The sequence below is a fragment of the Canis lupus genome, chromosome 25 (assembly GCF_048164855.1).
Source record: "Canis lupus baileyi chromosome 25, mCanLup2.hap1, whole genome shotgun sequence".
NCBI lineage: Eukaryota > Metazoa > Chordata > Mammalia > Carnivora > Canidae > Canis > Canis lupus.
Genome location: NC_132862.1, coordinates 24,518,733 through 24,540,757, shown reverse-complemented (window position 1 = coordinate 24,540,757; position 22,025 = coordinate 24,518,733). Strand labels below are relative to the sequence as shown.

Here is a 22,025-nt window from a genome sequence, read left to right as displayed (position 1 = left end):
TGACTTGGTACAGCTGCTCTGCTCTTCAATTAACATTTGAAAACATTTAAAGAATCAGAAAGCTTTCTAGGGCCACGTTCACAAATGAAAGCGAAAATGTAGAATTTTCGATGACGTATTTTCTAAGGAGGAGACTGATCAGAGCATGGCCAGGGATGACCAAATTTCAGAACACTATGCTATGCAAAGAAAAGCTGCAATCAGGAGCATTGAAACCTCTAGACACGTCTCAAGTTTGGATTCAAACGTCACTATCTCTCTAAGGAGCTGTTGAGCTGGATTGTATATTGCTCTAGGAAAAAAAAAAACAATGACAAAAACAAAACACCCTTGATTAAATGGAGAATAAGGGAAACTGATTGTTAAGGAAAAAGGAGATGCAGCCATAATGGCTTTTTGGAACACTCGGAAGCAAAATAGTTGTTTTCCGTTAATAGTCAAAAAATATTTGGTTAAGAATGATGTCAGAAAATGTATCTTTTTAAACTTTATTGGAGTTGTTAAAATTAATTAGTATACACATTTATAACAATTCAGAGATAATATAAAGAAAATATGTGTGTCCAACTCTTGGTCTATTCTGATGCTCATCTATTGTAGAAAATAATAATTTACTTTTGTTTTTAGAAAATGTTTCAATAGAAGATATAGTCATATGGTAAAAAAAATTCAGAAGTACAAGAAGGGATTAAATGAGTCTCCTTTTCCTCTCTGTTCCTCAATTACCCACTTCCCTTCCCGAAGGGCAGTGAATGTTAGTACTTGTGTATCTTTAAGTACATGTATAATTTTTTTATATTTCTTTCTAAGGTTTTAGACACATAATAATATGTCCTGCACCTTGCACATTTCACTTTACAATAGATCTCAGAATCTGTTCTGTCTCTCTATATAAAGAGCTTGTCATTCTTTCTGTGGTGTGTGGTGCTCTTCTGCATGGCTGAACCATGATTTAGGAACAGTCTTCTACTGATGGTCCCCTATTGATTCATGTCTTCTGCTATTAAAAGCAATACTGCAATAAATCATTTTATAAATAGGTCATTTTGTACTTGTGTAAGTAAATCTGTAGGATAAATTCTTAGGAGTGGATTGCACGGTCAAATGGTAAATGGATTGTAAATTTGGTATTGAAAAATTACTGTCCCTAAGAGACATACAAATTTATGCTCCCATGAGAATGATTTTCCCCTAAAACTTTGCCAAAACTTATGGTTAAAATTGACTTTGTTGTGTGTTTTTAATTTATCTTTCTCTATGAGTAAGGAGGAACATGTGTTCAGATATTTAGAAGCCACGTTTATCTCCTTTTTGGTAAATTGTTCATGCATAAAAGATGTAAAAACTAATAGATTAGCAGTCTTTGGGATTATGGAACTGTGTTTTTATTAGGATGACTTCTATAATTTTCCAGGGAGAGAAAGCTATTCTGGGCTTTTCTATATGTATCATTTATATTTGGTTACACCTTTTTGTTGTTGTTGTTGTTATCAAAAGTGGTTTTGAGTTAAATCAAGAGCCTGTGGCAAAGCAATGAATACCTTTATTCTAAGAGTGCTCCTGAATTCACAATTGTCTGCTGTTGTCACTTAGGATGGTAAGAGTTGTTGAGAAAGATAGTTATGACATTCACAGGGAAAAAGGTTAAATGGAATTCATGCTTCTTGTCTCAGTACCTTTGGGCCTTGGTTGCAGGTAGCTTATCACAGTCAGTAGAAGTTAGTTATGAATAGTAAGTCAAATGGATAGCACCCACTAAAATTATTTTTAGCCAGGTGTGTTAACTTTTCTGCAGTTATGTCCATGCTCATGATGAGCTTCATAATAAAACTGATTGGGGTTGAATCCTGGCTCTGTCACTAACTTGTTATGTGACCTTGAACAATTTGTGTCTTCAAGCTAATTTTTTTTTCTTCAAGCTAATTTTACCTTGCCTACAAAACGAAGAGACTACGCTGCACTTGGCAGGGTTTTTGTGAGAAGGAAGGGAGATGATGTACTAAGCACTTAGTGTAGCCCGGACCAGATGGCTGCTCTGATGATTATGTGCTAAGGTACACGGACTCAAAGTTAGGCGGACCTGGGTTCATACCCAGATCCCATCCCTTACGAGCTGCACGTCCATGGGGAACTTCCTCAACCTCACCATGCCTCAGTTTGCTCCTCATAAAATGGGGATAATAACTATCCTCCATCAGGTTGATATGTAAAGTGTGTAGCACAGTGCCAGACACATAAGTACTCAATAAGTGGTAGCTATTTGTTTTTATTATTGTCATTATCATTCTCTTTGGCAATTTTCTTAAGCTTCCTTATCCTGAACCCTTCTGTTGAAAATTGGCCGGCATGCTCCCACTATTATTCTTTCTCTATAGTCATGCTGTGACATTTGAGTCACTGTATGATTGAATCTGCCAGGCACTACTCTCAGATCTGCACATGGAGATGCGGGGAATCCTGCTGACATAAGCCCCCAGGGACACTTCCTGGGCCTGGGCCAGTGCCCCCTTTCTCTTCTTAAGATTTGCAAGGGTTGGTCCTCCCACTCTCTTCTGACTGCCACCACCTGTTCTCCCCTTTACATTTCTCTTCTGTTAGGTTCTGGACTGGGACAAAATAAATATCTAGTGGGTGTGGGGAGGAAGGAGAAAGAATGCCGATCATGAAATTAGGAGACCTGGGTTTTAGACCTGGCTCTTGTCATGTACTTATCTGTGTTTCAGAATTTACTTGTGCAAAATGAAAGATTTCTATTTACTTTTGAGACTTCTGCTAGCTCTAGGATTCTCTGACGCTCTCCTATGTAGAGTTTGGGAGACAGCACAGGACTGCATATGCTATAGTACTTGCTCTACACTTCTAAAAAGCAGCGTAGCCGAGTGGAAACAGCACTGGCTGGGGATAAGTGTACTGATGGTGTGGCCCCGGGCAAGTTATTTAATCTTCTGAGCTCTAGTTTCATAATCTGTGAAATGGGCATTAGACTTAACAGAGGTTTCAGAGTCAGATGGTCATAAGTTAAAATCTTGGCTCTACCACTCTTAGGCTGCATGACTTTGGCAAGTTACATAACCTCATGGAGCTTCAGTTTTTCCATCAAAGGCAACTAGGGCATAATAGGACTTCAGTGGGTAGCTACTAGCAGCTGTGAGGAGGAGGAGAATGAAAGTGATGATGTTGCTGCTGCTGATTGTAACTTTGCAACTTCCCTCTTTCTCTTATAGTCCCCTTTCCTTTTAGTCAGCAGCAGTTAATCCTTCAGAAAGTCTGAAAACAGCCATGAAGTTACAGAACAGAATCTGAAACCTAGGGCTGCTTGGTTTCAAAGCCCATGTTCTTTTTTAAAAAAATATTTTATTTATTTATCTTGGAAAGAGGGAGAGACGGAGAACATGAGCAAGTGACCCAGGGGGAGGGGTAGAGGGAGTACAGAGAAAGGGGAGAGGCAGAGAATCTCAGGCAGACTGCGTGCTGAGCATGGAGCCTAAGGCAGGGCTCACTCTCACAACCCTGAGATCACCACCTGAACTGAAGCCGAGTTGGACACTTAAGCAACTGAGCCACCCAGGTGCCCCTCAAAGCCCATGTTCTTAACCACTCTGATATACACACTGTTAGACAATTCTTAGATTTCATGGGGTTAATATTTTATAAAAATATGTGTGAATTCTACATGTAAGATTTCCTCCTAATCAACTCTTCATGCCTGGGGTGAGAGTGGGTTCAGAATGAGTGGGAGCAAATACTTCTATATAAGTTACAGGAGCAAAAGGAAAAAGAGTTGAAATTCAGTTTGAATTAAGAAATTAAAAATAGGATTTTGCATTAGTATAATGCACCTGAAATGGGTTCTGTTGTGGTGGTGGTGGGGGAGGATTTCCTTTGATTTTAAGTAAATGTATACAAATCTATGTCAAGTGGGCCAAATTTCAGCATTTTTACTGGAATTTAAGGAAGATAACCCTTTCCCCTTTAATGTTGAAGACGCAAACTCTGCTGTTGTCTGACAGAAATAGGATATGATATAGGAATTTGAAAAGAAAAGGCAATTGCTTCTGGTTTTAGAGGATCATGAGAACAGAAAGACAGAAGTGGAAAGTAAAGGTAAATTTGAGTATTTCCTCCTAGACTTTGATTGAGAGGGAAAAATTAGGTGAATGGGAGGATGTTTCAAGGACAGAAGCCATTTAACTCATTCAATATTTGGGACTTTTTAGAAGATAACTTCAATATGGGGTAGAAAGCATAGTTTAGATGTTGGAATAGAATGATGACACAGTAGCATTATGAAGCATGACGAAAGTCTAACTGAGCTTCCTTGGGTTCTCTGATGATGTGGACATTAAGTTGAGGTTCACTGGACCTGCTGTGGGGTTGAATGGACAACTTGCCAGAGACTCAGCAGGTAATATAGCCAGTGGGAGCTGAGAGGGGCCACTCAATTCTGATGAAGCCAATTAAGAATGACTTGCAATTCATTGGCCACAGTTGCCAGCAGAACCCCTACTTATAGGACTTGGTCAATAGGACCCAGAATCTGGGCTATATCATACCAGCCTTCTGCAAGTGGGGCCAGGAAGGGATGCCTCTTAGATCTGAAGACTCTTTAACTTAGCTCTCAGCAGATCATGTAAGCTCTTTCCTTTCCACATACCCAAATGCCACCAAGGAAAAAAAGAATGGATGGAAATAGAGAAACTTTGCAATTATCTAAAAATATTGATCCTACCTAGAGGAATAGTTTATATTATTGGATCAAACTAGTTAAAAATAACCAGAGCTAAAAGTTTTTTTTTCTCACTCTCCATCAGTTAGGGAGCCATAAGAAAGACCATGTCAGTTAAATATAAAATGAGGAAGCTATGTTTCCTGTGTTTGTCTGAATCACAGTGTCAGTAAATTTCTGACCCTTCTCAAGTGAAATCTAAACTTGATCTTTCTTAGTTATCACTCTTGGTCCCTTCTCTTAGTTCTAGAATTCTAATCCAGTTACATACTCTTATTTTCTTAAGAGTTGTTGTTCCTACCCTTTAAAAAATTTCTCCCATTTATTTCCTTGATACTTTGTGGAGAAGCACCTTTCAAACTTCCTATCAGGAGACCCTGGTAGCAGAGGAGTGTAAACCAATGTCCTTGTAGATGTGAGCTGATAGCCCAAAGCAGCACTCAGAAGACCCCAGATCTCCTAAGAGTCCTTTATATTTACATAGATTCTTAAGGTATCACCAAAAGCACTATTTCCTTTTCCTCTCTTACTTCCTCTATCCTCCCTGGGGTCAAAGGGAATTTGATTTAGTAACACAGCACACCCAGTGTCTATGTATATACAGTCATCTTCAATGACATTATGTATCTACAAATTTTACATATAAATGAGTGCACTTTGTCTTAATATTAAAACATAACATATAAATATAGAAAAAAAATTTACTGAAGATCAATGATTTTTTTTGTGTACGCTGGTAACTACCCAAATTAAGATACATATTTCCATCTCTGTATAATATCACCTCGTACTTTTTTCCAGTCTGTACCTTATTTCCCCAGAGGTAACTCATCAAAATGGATTTGTTTTTTCTAAGAATTCATATACAGTATTTCTTTTGTATCTAGGATATTTTACAGAATCTATTTATGAGTTTCATCCATATCGATACATATAGCATTAGTTTATTTTTGTTTATTGCTGTATCATATTCCATTATATGAATATGTTATAATTTATTTATCCATTCTACTGTTAATGGATATTTGAGTTGTTCCTAGCTTTGGGATATTTAGAAGAGTTGATTAAAAATTTTTGTGCATGTCTTTTTGTAGATATAAGCACTCATTTCTTCTAGGAATAAACATAGGAGTAGAATTGCTGGGTAATACAGTAGATTTATATTTGCCTTAGTGAAAACTGCCAGATAGTTTTTCATAGTGATTGTACCATTTTACTTTCCCACCAGCAATGAATGGGAATATCATTTGTTCTATTTCCTCTCTAATATTTAAGATTTCAGTCTTTATTGTTTTAGCCATTCTGATGTACATAGGCACTTTGGAGAAAAGTTTTCTTTCATTTTCTGCAAAATGGCATGTTTAGTCACAAGTATAACTAGCCAAAGTATCATAGAAATAAAATGATTTTTTGTCAACATCAATATACTCCTTTGAAATCTGTTAGGGAACACAAACAGGTAATACCTAGAAGACAAGTTGAAACAGACTTTGCTGCTCGAGGAGAAAGGAGATATTAAGAAGATTATTAGGGGCCGTATTTTGGAGTTGTGCGAACCATTTATATCTTTAGAACTGTATGTGTAGTACAGAGATATATGAAAGGATACTCTTTAATATGGGAAATCCTCACAGAGGCATAAATAGTTTTGTTTGAACTATATTGTTGACTTAGAGATATCAAATAAACCTTATGTATGTAATATGGGATTATAGCTTTAAGACTTATAAAATCAACTTCTACAACTGTATTTACACATGATGGACCCAATTACCTATTGACTTTTTAGAGAACCACACCAAAATCATAATGTAAAATTATATTTAACCCACACTAATTTGAGATTTGGATAAAATAAAACTTAGCTTAATGGCATTATTTTTTTTCTTTTCATACTGAGCACTGGGCTTGCCTCCTCAGTTGATTTTGCAAATAGGTGGTATATATTTTATAAAGATCAATAGCTATGCAATTTGCTAAAACCTGCTAAACACTTCTATGCATGTGTAACATGCAGCATAATTAGCCTTAATGGCTTGTTTTGTGTAGCTCTGTGTTGAGGGTCTATACTGAACTAAAGCTACTCTCTTCTGTAAACTGGAGTGATGCTTGTTTGTTTGTTGCCTGTTTGTTTAAACATTGCTTCCCCTAAGGAATAAAAGTTAGTTTTACTTTGAGTCAATGTTTGGAGACTCAGTGTGGATAACCCTTCTTCCAAAGTAAAACATTAGAAAAGTGTATATTGTTTTTATAGTGCTTTTAATATTGTATACACGTTGTCAACTAATGGAAACAATGACCTCAGGGATGTATTTATCTTGGTTTTAGCCCACTTAAAATACATTTAGCCTTTAGCTTTTCCTTAAGCCCAAACCACATCAAATGGGCCACACACAGACTCCTGAGGTCATTATCACTTTATGGTGATTCTGAAGAAGAAAAGGAAAGCAAACTGTCTCTTTACATTGCTTTTGAGGCCTGGAATTCCCCCAGGAAGAGTGAATATATTTGTTCATTTCTTTCTCTTTCCATGGTAGGTTACCTGCCAGTCCCATTTTTCCTAAAGGGGATTTTTAAGCCTAAATAATGAATCTTTAAAGTCAATTTTACGTGTACTTCACTATGAGTAAGAAAAGCTTATCCTATAAGTTTTTATGGGATAAGAATCCCATATTATCTCACCAGAAAACCACACACTCACAAAATGCAGACAATTCTATTGGCTGTCATTCTTTTAACGTTAAGGTCTCAAGTTAGCTCGTAAACTTATTTATTTTTGAGAACTTTTATAAGTCACAGTGTTCTGTAATCATTGCACACTGTGACATGCAAATACTGTGTCTTTGCATCACTTCACATTTCCAACCCGAAACACTAAATATTGCAGTAGCACTTGTGATAATATACAGAGGACCAAAAGTAGGAAATGAATTATATAGTGCTTGAACTGAGCAGTGATGAATGAGACAGTAGGATAATTTCCATTTGGACAGCTTAGGTGATCAAGGGTTGTTTTCTTTTACCAAGAGAGTGCATGTGTGTTTGCAAACACCATATGCTGAAACACTCAGTTCTTATTTAGGAAAAGGTGCACTCCCATTCTTCAAAGGCACCCAACAGCAACTCCTGGACCAATCTGCTTATTCTCTTGGATATTTCCCATTCAAAATGAATCTTTTGCCTACCTCTTTTCCAATTTAGTGAATTCACAGCCTGAGATGATGAGCTGCAGGCCAAAATCATTTAAATACTGCCAATCCTACATCAGACATCACAATGGAATCTTAAAAATACTTAAAACAGTTTCAATGTATGCATGCCATGGAGGCTGCCTCACTGACAAATATGGTTTAGAACTTGAAAATTAATGAAATAATATAAATTACATTAGAAAGGGCTTTAAAATCATTAATAATTCTGCTAACTATATGTTTTCAGGTTTTAGAATAAAATGCTTTTAGAATTAAATTTAAAATTTCTTTTTTTTCTTTTGATTTTCCCATTGGCCTTTATCTTAGAGTCAAATGATTTTTTTCCCTGGGAATATTTTGGTTTTATTCTGATGACATTTTAGCCTTCCTCCACCCTACCTCCTTACGCTGTTGTCTAGCCTAAGGAAAATAGTGACATATCTAAACCAAAATTTATCTGAAGAGAAGAAAGAGGCTACTCATGGAATTCTGCTAATAATTTTCTCCTACCTGTATTTCAAAGAGAAGCTTAAATGTTCATTGCATAAAGGTACAGAACATCAAAGGAAGATAATGAGGAAGAGAATGAATTTCTTACTATCAAAACCTCATCACTGATAAAAGTCTTTTCTATAGCTTAGAATAGGGAAAGTCATAGTTTGATACACCCTCAACAAAAACATAAACGGTGTTAGAAAGGGATATAATTAGAGCAATTATTAGCTCAAGGGTTTGGATAGAGGGAGGTAGGAGAGCATTGCAGTTGGTATTATCAGCAGACGTGTGTATACCATGTTTAATTAATTAATTTATTTATTTATGATAGTCACAGAGAGAGAGAGAGAGAGAGGCAGAGACACAGGCAGAGGGAGAAGCAGGCCCCATGCACCGGGAGCCCGACGTGGGATTCGATCCCGGGTCTCCAGGATTGCGCCCTGGGCCAAAGGCAGGCGCCAAACCTCTGTGCCACCCAGGGATCCCGTATACCATGTTTAGAGACGGCATTTTGAGAAGCAGTAAGAATGAAATCACATAGGTAGTATAAAGCAGTGTTTTGAGTCCCAGCTGTCCCTACCATCCTGTACTTACTAGCTTTATACATTTGTGCAAATTACTTAACTCTTGTACCTCAGTTACCAGATTTATAAAGTGGAATTAATAATTCAACATTTGAAAAAAAATAATTCAACATTTGTTGTGTTGTTAGAAAGATCAAATGAGTTTAAATAACCAACAGAAAAAAAAATAACCAACAGAGACTGGCCCATAGTATATGTGCAATACATATTACTTATTATTGTAGTTATATGGGGGAGGATGAAGCAGAGGAAGAATTAAAAGAAAAGGGTAATACACACCTTAGAGGGCAGGAAAAGGGACTTACTGCAGTAGTTAGTAAGAAAAAATGGAAGATTTTTGGTGGAGATGAGAGAAGGTGGCTTCCATGACTTACCCAAGTAATTAGCACTAGGCCTGGTACTTAGTAGGCATTCAACTAATATTTGGTAACTGAATGAATACAATAATTTCAAAAGAAAGAAAAAGAATAATTTATAGTTGTTTATCAAACAAAATTGTACTTTAAGCACTGTTCTGGTTTTACGATGTTTTGAAATGCCAATAGGATTTGGTCCCTTGCCCTCAAATAACTCAAACCTAGTAGGTACAATAGATATTTTTCGAATAACTCTATTACTGTGCAAAATGTATAAAGTGCTGAGATAGAGATAAAAACAAAGTACCATGGTAATAGGTGTGGTATGGTAGAGAACAGATGAATTGATTTCAACTTAGATCATAGAAAAGATTTGATAGGTTAATGTTGGCAAGGATGTGGAGAAAGGGGAACCCTCTTGCACTATTGGTGGGAAGGTAAGCTGGTACAGCCACTCTGAAAAACATAGAGTTACCCTATGACCCAGCAATTGCACTACTTGGTATTTACCCCAAAGAAACAGATATAGTGAAACAACAGGACACCTGCACCCCCAATGTTTATAGCAGCAATGTCCAAAATAGCCAAACTGTGGAAGAAGCCATGATGACCTTTGACAGATGAATGGATAAAGAATATGTGGTTATATGTGTGTATATATATACTATATTCTATTCTACTGTGTATGTGTGTATAGTGTATTGTAATACATACACAATAGAATATATATATATACACACACAATAGAATATTACTCAGCCATCACAAAAGATGAATACCTACCATTTGCTTCAAAGTGGATGGATCTCGAGGGTATTATGTGAGTGAAATAAGTCAATCAGAGAAAGACAATCATCATATGGTTTCACTCATGTGTGGAATATAAGAAATAGTGAAAGGGACTATAGGGCAAGAAGGCAAAATGAACAGGGAAAAAATTGCCTTGCCTTTCGTGTGGGAATACTCAGAGGCATGTATTTTATACCATGGAGGTTCTCAGTGGAATTAAGCTATAATTGCCCAAGGTTATAGTTGTTGATAGTACACACTTTACTGGCTTCCTTTTTTCCTTACTTTTTTCCTTAGAGTCAGACTTACATCTGACTCTACTGGTATTTCTTACACTTCACAAATAAATTACTTGCACTGAATCCTTCTATCAGTGTCTGTTTCTGGGGGAACATCAATCAAGATAGTTTATACTGGGAGTGGGTTTCTAGAATTGGATAACTGTTGACCAGATGGGAACAATGACTCATATTTCTGTGATGCTGTAGCATCACAGTTACTAAGACTCTCACCTGTGGTTAATTGTCTTGGGAATAGTTGGAAGGTGATACACTATTTATAGGATTGTTCTAATCATTAAGAGATATGAAGGCAATAATAATTATAAAAATTATGAATCTGGTTGCTTGTTGTTAAGCACCAAAGAAAGAAAATAACTGGTTCATGTCAGTCACTATCAAGTGAATGTACAGTGTGAAAGCCAGAAGGCCAGCAGGGTAGCATTCAAAGAGAAACTTATATTCTGAAATAGGAGGGCAGATAGTGCTTAAAAACTAGGCTGAGAACCCAATTGTGAGGTTAATGGAGCTAGAAAGAAGGTTATATTTATAGCCCCAACAAAGTCTCCTCGTGACCCTTGGGGAAGGGGTGAAGCTAGAGAAGTAAGCTAGAAATATTTGGGTAGATATTCTTGGAAAGCTTCTACCCCCCAGATACCCTGTTTGCTAACATAATTGATCTGCTCAACTACTCCCTAGTTCTAGAAGATGGACACTTCTCTTGCCTGAATACAATGCAGAGTCCTCATCTGAAGCAATAGTCTGATGACATAATACTTGTCCTCTTTGGATCTGACCTTACATCTCATTATTTTAAACTAATTACTAAGGTAAATCTTAGCATGGCCCAACTGGAAACTACTGTCTTTGTTATGGTGAGAAAGAGCTTAGTCAAACCCAAATGCACAGGATCTGGTTAATATGTACCAAAAGAAAGCAAGGTAAAGTGTCTTAGAATGGACTTCAAATTGCTGTAGCTGAGGGACAGAATATAAAACTGGATAAGTGAGAATATATTGATATGGTACATCTTTCCATGACTTCAGATTTAATGTTCTCATGAGTAGACCTGGAACTAATCCTCATGCACTGCTGGGTGCACTTCTTGAAGCTTGGGGAAAAACCATACTACACTATATGAAATTGAGGAGCTGGAACTATCTTGGCTGAGAACTGAGAAAGAGATAAAAAGGGTAATAGAATTGTGTGTACTGGTATGGGTTAATTATATAAAACTAGAAAACCTATCAGTTCACTGTTTCCCAGGAGGGCCTCAAGGATACCCTCTTTACTAAAGTGAAAAGGAACTAGTGATAGTGTGATACTGGCTTTCATCTGTCTTGCAGTACTGTTGCTGTGTGCCACTTTGGGAGTAAAGAAATATATATATATTTTAAGACAAAATATATCATGAACTTGTATTGACTTTCAACTCAAATATAAGACAGCTTTCACCTGTATCTACTGTCTATCTTGTTAAGAATCCCTGTTCTCAACAACACCAACGTAATTCTATTTTAACCCATGACACACACGAATCAGTCTCAGAGTAACAATACCAACACTGCCAGCAAGAATATGATCACTGGCAACAGCTTAATATGTTTTTGCAGTTCTAATACCTTTGAAGAATTTCCCACTAGCTTTTAATTCTCGAGTTTTAAAATCACATTAAATAGTTACTCTCTGTGTGGTTATGCCATAAAATCAATATGCATTTAAGTCCATTTGCTATATTTAGCTTACTATTTTTGGAGATCGCTTTCAAAAATTGTTTTATAATTATGTAAAACATGTATAAAGTCAAAGCCAAAAAACCAAAGTATGTATAGAAGAGTCTAACTTTTATCTCAGACCCCTCTACTTTGTTATTTTCCTGTGCCTATAGGTAAATATTAGAAATAATTTGACAATTTCTCCTTCCTCTTTTAAATATAAGATGTACAAATATTCATATGTATGCTTCCTTTTACTAATATGCTGTATATACTTTTTCTTCTAATAACACATACTGAAGATCATTTCATAGGAGGATGTAGAGCTATTCCTCACAACTGTTTACAGCTACATATGACTCCTTTGGGTAGATGTACTATTTATCAATCCCCAGGGCACTGCAGCAATCTCTTAGGGGCACTGTGGGTTATTCTAAATTCTTGAGAGAAGCACAGTATTATTTGATATTTGTCAGACTACACAAACAACTAGATTGAAGTAGATCATTGTTTCAACATTAGATTGTGCTATATTCTCTTTGCTTATACCGTATGTTTGTAAAGCTGGGTTTCTGGTGGCTGCTGTTATAGAAAGCAAATGACCCATTAAAATCAATATGGAATCAAAATTGAGGAAGGTGTTTAATATTATTTCAAGGTTTGAGAAGTTGTGCAGTGTACAGTAGGTGCACACATCCCCTTGCCAAGCAACTGTGGATATTTGAGAAAAAATTACCTTTTATTTCAATTGGTGTCTTTTATTCTTTTTTAAATGGCTGCTAATAAATTAGATCATAAATATTTAAGTTGTCTGGACCTAACTACTTAATATACAGAACTGTTAGGTATTTCTTTTGGTTTAGGCATTCCATTAAGATAAGATTTCTGACTCATTAAGTTGCAATCAAGAAAGTTTGGGTTTCTGGTTCCACATGTAAGGAGCTTGGAAGTTGATGGTCCATCTAACAAGGAAAAAGCTGAACAGACAGAAAGATCAACAACTCTTGGATCTGTTAGAGAGATGAGGACACAGAGTAGGCCACTGCCCCCAACACTGGAGAGACAGGTAAATATAGAGTCATGGCTTACTAAAGCAGAGACTACCTTAGGAACTAGTACCAGTTTAAGAAAGCTTGAATTGTAATTGATGAATTGCTAGAATCTCAGTGTGGACAAACATGAGAAATAAAAACTCCAGGCGAACACATTCATCAGTAGCAGCCCCTCACTTCCACCCCTCCCCACACTTGTGTGTTTTTTCTTCAGGATCTCAACCAGGGTTTCATGGTAAATATTAAGGGAAAGATCCCCTTATGCTTCTGGTAGGGAGAGGGGAAAATGATCATTTTGAAATATGCCTGAGCACTCTGTTTTTCTTAACTATCCCTATCCTCAGAAGGAACTAGTTAGCCAGAATCCAGCCTGCTGGAGAATTATCAGAGCCTAACTGACCTGAGGAAAGGGAAATATCCATTCTATCCAGCTATAGCCATTCTAGCTCATCTAAGGAGATGAGACTGGAAAACACTTGTAAAGTTCATAGTCCAGAGACATAGGCTTACTATATGACTGAGACCTAATTATAGGACTATAGAAAGCTTCCCCTATCCTCACATCATCCCCTCCACACATTTTATCATTGCATTATTAAAGGCCTATTTATGGTAATTTCTTTTACCTGGTACCTCATATTTGACTACCAAGAAAAAATTACAAGGCTACTAAAAGGCAAAAAACACAATTGAAAAGATTGAGCAAGCATCAGAACCAGACATGGTAGGAATGTTGAAATGATCAGACTTGGAATTTAAAACATCTATGATTAATATGTGGATTAGGAGATACAGGAGTTCATTAATAGACTGGATATGGCTGAAAAAAAGAATCTTTGAGCTTGAGGACATATCAATAGAAAATTCCAAAAGTGAAAAGAAAAGAAAAAAGAACAAAGACTAAAAAACTGAATAGGGTATCCAGGGACTGTGGGACAACTAAAAAGATGTAACATACACATAATGGGAATGACAGAATGAAAAGAAAAAGAAAAAAAGAAGAAATATTTGAAACAACAATGAACTGGAAATTTTCCCAAATTATTTTCAGACACTAAACCATCAAATCTAGAACTCAGAGAATATCAAACAGGATAAGTGCTTAAAAAGCCACATATAGGCATATCAATTTCAAACTAAAGAAAAATCATTGACAAGGAAAAACCCTGAAAGAAGCCACAGGAAAAAAACCCCTTAATCTATAGAAGAAAAAAAGATGAGAATTACATCCAACTTCTTCTCTTTTCAGAAACTGTGCAAACAAGAAGTGAGTAGAATCAAATAAAATGTTGAAAGAAAAAAAATCACCAATCTAGATTTCTCTACCCTGTGAAATTAGTCTTCAAGAGTGAAAGGGAGATGAAGACTTTTTCAGATAAACAAAAATTGAGGGAATCTGTTGCTAGCATACCTGCCTTGGAAGATATATTAAAATTTTTTAGAGGGAAGAATATATGTTAGAAACTCAGATCTACATAAAGGATGAGCCCTGAAGAAAGAATAAGTGAAAGTAAAGAAAAATTTTTTCTTATTTTTAATTGATCTAACAGACAGTGGTTAGTTCAAAATAATAACAGCAACAGTATATTTGATTATGTATTATTATGTATATACCATATACTTGCTTATGTATGCTTATGTATATAGCAGGCAGAAAATCACTAAGGACATAACTGAACTCAAAACAACACCAAACAACTGGATACCAATTGGTATCCATAGACAGCTTTACCAAAATAGAAGAATATATACTCTTCTCAAACTCACATGGAACACTCACCAAGATGGAACACATTCTGGGCCATAAAATACACCTTGACAAATTTAAAAGAGTAGGAATTATATGTCTACTTTCAGGCTACACAATGGAATTAAACTAAAAAGTCAAGAACAGAAAGATAACTGAAATAGTCCAAATATGTGGAGATTAAACAATACATATAATATAGGTTAAAGAAGAAATCTCAAGAGAATTTGAAAATATTTTGAAAACCAAATGAAATGAAAACACAATTTATCGAAATGTGTGAGATGCAATGGATGGAATGCTTAGAGGGAAATTTATAGTGTTGAATGAGTATTTTAGAAAAGAAGAAAGATCTGAACTTAATCATTTAAGTTTATACCTTAGGAAATTAGAAAAAGAAAAGCAAATTAAATGAAAATTAAATAGAAGAAAAGAAATAAGAATTAGAGTAGAAATTAATGAAATTGAAAACAGAAATCAACAGAAAAATAATGAAACCAAAAGTTGATTCTTGTAGAGATCAATAAAATTGATGATCCTTTGGTCAGGCTAACTATGAAAAAAAGAAAGAGGACACAAAAGAAATGAAAGAATGGATATCATTATAGATCTCATGGACATTAAAAGGATAATAAAAAATACTATGAAGCATCCTATGTCCACAATTTTGATAAATGAAATGGACTAAGTTCTTGGAAGACATAATTTGCCAAAACTCAGACATGAAGTAATTTAAATGGCTGATATCTAGTAAACAAATTGATAATTAATAATCTTCCAAAGCAGAAAGCATTGCCCCAGATGGGTTCATTGGTGAATTCTACTAAATATATAAGGGAGAAATTATACCAATTCTCTACAGTCTCCTTCAGAAGATAGAAACAGAGAGGATACTTCCTAATTCATTCTGTGAGGCCATTATTGCCCTAATATCAAAACCAGACAAAGTCATTACAAGAAAGTAAAATTATAGGCTAGTGTATTTCATGAACATAGATACCAAAATCACAAATAAATTATTAGCAAGTCAAGTTCTACAATGTATAAAAGGAATTATATACCGTGACCAAGAGGGTTATCTCAAGCATGTAAGACTAGCTCCACATTCTTATATCAATTAATGTACCATCACATCAACAGGCTAAAAAAGAAAAATCACATGATTATATCAATAGATACCAAAAAATTGATGAAATACAATACTCATTCATGATAAAAACAGTAAGTTAGGAAAAGAGGGGAACTTCTACAACTTGATAAAGAATATATACAAATAACCATCAGCTAACATCATACTTACTTATAAGAAGCTTGAAGCTTTCCCACTAAGATCAATAACAAGGCAAGGATGTCTCCACTCACCACTTCTTTTCAACATCATACTGGAAGTCCTGGCTAATTTAATAAGATGAGAAAAGGAAATAAAAGGTATATACATTGTGAAGAAAGAAATAAAATTTTGTTGGAAGATGATAAAATAGTCTATCTGAAAATTGAATGAATTGACAAAAAAAAAAACTACTGAAACAAATGAGCATTTATAGCAAGGTTGCAGGATACAAGGTTAATATATAAAAGTCAATTGTGTTCCTATATACCAGTAATGAATAAATGGAATTTAAATTAAAAACACAATATTATTTATATTAGCATCTCACCAAGATGAAATACTTAGGTATAAATATAAATATGTATGAGAGCTACCTGAGGAAACCTACAGACCTCTGATGAACAGTTTTAAAAAAACTAAATAAATGGAGAAATAATCCATGTTCATGAGTAGGAAGACTCAATATTATCAGAGCGTCTGTTAATCCCAACTCAGTCTAGATTCAATGCAATTCTGATAAAATTCCCAGCAAGTTATTTTATGAATATTGACAAGCTGATTCTAAAGTTTATATAAAGAGGCAAAAAGACCCAGAATAGTGAACTCAGTGTTGAAGGAGAATTACCAAATTGGAGGACTGGTAGTACCTGACTTCAAGACTTATTACAAATCTTACTATGAATCTATAGTATTGATTAAAGAATAGACAAATAGGTTAATGGAAAAAAATAGAGAGCCCAGAAATAGATCCACATAAATCTAGTCAACCAAACTTTGACAGAGGAGCAAAGGCAATATAAGAGAGCATAAATAGTCTTTTCAAAAATGGTGTTAGAACTGATTATCCACATGCAAAAAATGAACCTAGACACAGGTCTTATACCCTTCACAAAAATTGACTCAAAATGGATCACAGACCTAAATATAAAATGGAAAACTACAAAACTTCTATAGAAGATAACATAGGATAAAACCTACATGACCTTGGGTATGGTGATGACTTTTTTGATATAGCATTAAAGTCATAATCCATAAACAAATCATTGATAAACTGAACTTCATTGAAATTAAAAGCTTCTGCAAAAGACAGTGTCAAGAGAATGAGAAGACAAACCACAAACTGGAAAAAAAAATTTGCAAAAGACACATCTGATAAATGACTATTATCCAAAATATGCAAAAAACTCTTAAAACTCAACAGTAAGAAAATAAACAACCTGATTAAGGAATGGTTTAAAGACCTTAAAAGACACCTCATAAAAGAAGATAGACAGATGGCAAGTAAGCAATTGAAAAGATGCTTCACATCATATTATCATTAAAGAAATGAAAATTAAAACAACAATGAAGTATCACTACACACAGATTTGAATGGGCAAAATCTGGAACATTAATACTAAATGCTGTTGAGGGTGTGGAACAACAGTAAACTTTCATATATTGTAGGTAGAAATGCAAATGGTACTGCCACTTTGGAAGACAGTTTGTTGGTTTCTTACAAAACCAAACATGCTTTTACCATAAAATCCAGCAGTCATGTTCCTTGATATTTACCCAAAGAACTTGAAAATTTATGTTCACACAGAAGTCTACACATGGATGTGTTTGTAGCAGCTTTATTCATAATGGCCAAAGCTTGGAAGCAACCAAGATGTCTTTCAATAGGTGAATGGATAAATAGACCATGGTACATACAGAGAATAGAATATTATTTTGGTGCTAAAAAAATGAGCTATCAAGTCATTGAAAGACTAGAAGAACCTTAAGTGCATATTATCAAGTGAAAGAAGCCAATCTGAAAAGGCTACATACTATATGATTCCAGATATATGACAATCTGGGAAAGGCAAAACTATGGAGCAGAAAAAAGATCAGGGATTGGGGGCATTGAATAAGTGGAGCACAGAGGATTTTTAGGCAGTGAAAATATTCTGTATAATACTATAATGATAGATAAATGTCTCTACATTTGTCCAAACCCATTGTACATTTGTATAATACCAAGAGTGAACCCTAATGTAAACTATGGACTTTGGGTGATTATGTTGTGTCAATGTTGGCTCATCAGTTGCAACAAGTGTACACTCTGGCATAAGATATTGACAATGGGGGAGGCAATATATGTGTGGGGTAGAAGGTTGTATGAGGAATCTCTGTACCTTCCTTTCAATGTTGCTGTGAACCTTTAACTTCTCTAAAACACTAAAGTCTTTTCAAAAAAGTCTGGGCACCTCTGAGTCTATTTCATTTCCCTATTGTTTTTATCTTCTTTCTAGTCTTAGGCTCTTATAAATAGTGCTGACATGAACCATCTTGAACATATGTCGTTTTTGTAATTTTGCAGTCTATCTATAAGATAGATACCTAAAAGTAAAATTGCTGGGTTAAAAGGTAGAGGCATATGTAATTTTGCAGGATATTTTAAAATTCTCCTCCTAGGGGTTGTATCATGTTTACATCCCTACCAACATTGTGTGGACTACCAATTTCCTTGCAAACTCAATAGCACTAATATAGTGTTAAAATGTTAGATCTTTGTCAATCTAATAGGATAGAAGTATCATAGTATAATTAAAGTTTTTTGTGATAAAAAATATATATGACACAAAACATTTAACAATTTTAAGTGTATATTCAATGGGATTAATTATATTTATAGCGTTGAGCGACCATCCTCACTGTTTCCAAATCTTTTCCATCATTCCAAACAGAAACTCTGTTAATCAGTAACTCTCCCTCTCTCCACACCTCTCCCTCTAATCTGCCTTCTGTCAATATATTTGCCTATTCTAGATATTTCATATAAGTGGAATCATATGATATTTGTTCTTTTGTGCCAGGCTTATTTTTAGCATAATGTTTTCAAGGTTCATCCATGTAGTAGCACGTATCAAACCTTTAGTCCCTTTATGGATGAATAATATCCCATTGTATATATAGATCACATTTGCTATCCATTCACCTGTTGATGGACGCTTGGGTTGTTTCCACTTTTGGCTATGCAGTATTAATTGAGATGTCTAGCCCTGGAGATTAAGTGGTGATGTCAGCAGAAATAAAATAAGATAAGATAACATGAAAACTCTAATATGATGTGTATTCTGTAATTGGAGATCAGTCTTAACCTGAAAATATTCCTAAGAGGATTGTTAAATGAATATGTTTACACCAAGATATAAATTATTTCTAACAGCACTCTGCTTGAGAGCAGGTTTGTATTTGAGAAGGAGGAGACTGGTGCATAGATGACCAGAGGAGGGCAGTTGACTTGGACCTGGGAGGAGGCCCAGAGTGAAAAGCATGAAGGGACACAGGTCAAGTTCACAGTTTTACTTTAAGTAATTTTCTGTGAAGATAGAATAGAATGAAAGGCCATGCTTAATCTTCTTTGCCATCTGTAACATTAGCCAGAACCATTTTGTTTGCAAGTGACAGAAACCCAGAGCATGTAAAATTGGAACTCAAAGTCCACATCTAGCTCAAGGACAGCTAGATCGCGTGGTGAAATTATATCACCGGGGCACTGCTCTTTCCAGGCCTGACTTTGCTTTTTTCCAAGTTGGTTTCCTTCTCAGGTAGGCTCTCTACATGCATTGGTAAAGAGAGTACCCCTCAGCTTTAGGATTGTTTGGTCTTTAGTATCTTTTGTCTCAGAAAAAAAAGAGAATGCCCTGTGCTTAGTTCTAGCAAAAATCCCTCTGATGAGCCTTACTCAGTCATGTGTCCAACTTTGAACCAATCAGGCAACAGAGCAGTGCACTGTAATCACTCCTCACATAGGTGGAGCCCCCCTTCCAGGGAAGCCCTTGGACGAGGAAAGACAGTGCTTGAAGGTTTCCACTTGATATGACAGTTTATACAGGGAGAATTTAGTAACTTAAAGTGAAATGCAGAGTATTCATTAGTTGCAAAAGTCTAGCTTGTATGTGTAAATAGTAATATAGATATTCATGTCCCTTTCCTAACCTTAGAAAAAGACTCTGGAGACTGGCATACTCATGTATCTTAAATTTAAAACCTTTCAGATTTTTAAAAGGACATTTGAGTTCACTGGTAGCGTAAGCTAGCTGAACTCTAATTATACGAAAGAAATGAAATCTGTTTGTTTATTTCAGGCAAGACATGTTGCCAACAGCTGTGGAGAGATGTGATGTGATCTTCTCAATGAACTATCTAAGAGCCACTGAGTAAGCTAAAATAATAGAATCTGCTTGTCTGTAGTTAGTGTGTTGACAAGGAAACAAAAGGGAACTGTAGGGTAAACACAGGGCAAGATTACACAAAGAGAGTAGTTAAAAATGATAAAAACACAGTGCAAGAACTCCTACAATATAGCAGACAATGTTAAGTGCTTTTCTAATTAAACTTCGTTTTTCCATATGGACTCACTAAACCTGATTTTCATTGTTTAAAATAAATTCTAAAGGACTGTCCTTAAATCACCTTGAAAGTGTTCCCTGAAGTTGTTAATTCAAAAAAAATTTTTAATGTAGTTCCAAAGTTCTGATGCACCCACTGTCTTCCAATGAATGTTCTTAAAATATTCCTTGAAACAATGGTGTCGTGGGTATTATTGCATTTCCAGAGTATTTTATCCCTTACAGTGGGATAACTGTATACTTGATATAAAGTTATATATTTATAAGTGGTCCAACCTTATATTTGATAGATCTTATAGAAAAGCTGCTTTGCTAAGACTGGCAACGTGGAAAGCTTTTGTTATGTGAGTTTTCCAACAACATTACATGATGGTGTAAGAAAAACACATGTACTTCTCTTTGTTGTTGGTTGGTTGGTTGTTTTATCTAGAACCAGTGCTTGTTAACTTTCTATTGTTATTCAGCTTAAATAGAATTTTATTTTGTTATCACCATCAATTTTATAGGATCTGGAAGGTGTATATAAGAACAGTGGGTGGTCTATGTTCTTAGAGGTAATGATTTGTCTCTAAAAACAGGCTTTTGTCTTCTCATCTTTAATGCTTCTGTAATTGTAACGTGGTAGTAAGATATCCTGAGGGAATATTTCTCATGATGCCAAGGAGAATGAAGGCATGATTTTTTTAAATGGCAAGAATTTCCAAATAACCTTTTATGTTTCATGTTTTATTGTTGAAAACCAGACTTCTATTAATTTGATGTTAGTACAAAAACATCAGTTTTGAGTCTGAATGCTAGTCCAATAAATGAGGTAGGGAGTAAAGATAAGTACTTACTGTTTTACATGATTTTATAATAAGCTATCCTACTTTGTATGCATGCACACACACACACATATATAAATATTAATTCGTTGTCCATAGGACGTTAGCATTTACTTTGTCTCTCAAATGCCTTTCTCCACTCCTTTGATTTCCAAAGAGGATCCTTTTTCCTTTCTCTTACCCCAGCTATTTCCTTTATTCTTAGTTTCCCAAATGTGTAGTAGAATTCAGTTCTTGTCTCACATTTTGGTTTTTGGTGATAGAAACACAATTAAGAATAGGAGGAAGGATTTGGAGAAAGGAGAACGAGTTAGTAGTTATAGGTGTGATGCTAATTGACTTGGTGTCTTTGGTCAAGTCATTTAATGTATTTCAACCTTAGTTTTCTAAACTATAAAATATGGTCAATGCATTTCTCTCTTAAGTTACTGGTCTGGGGATGTTGCATAGAAACAGAGAAGGAGTCAGCATTTAGAATACTATGAAGTATTTTAAAAATGTAGGGTGGCTGTATTATTATGATGATGATTATAAACTATCCCATAGCTAGTAAAAACAA

At 35.3% G+C, this 22,025-nt stretch overlaps 1 long non-coding RNA gene across 3 annotated transcripts in view; it reads left to right on the top strand.

Annotated features, from left to right (window-relative positions):
* Positions 1-22,025, top strand: part of LOC140617365 (uncharacterized) — a 173,546-nt gene that overhangs the window by 135,890 nt on the left and 15,631 nt on the right. For all 3 annotated transcript variants that reach the window (XR_012017611.1, XR_012017609.1, XR_012017612.1), the window contains exon 5: positions 20,379-20,450. This is a non-coding gene — a long non-coding RNA (uncharacterized lncRNA). The remainder of the gene's footprint in view (positions 1-20,378; positions 20,451-22,025) is intronic.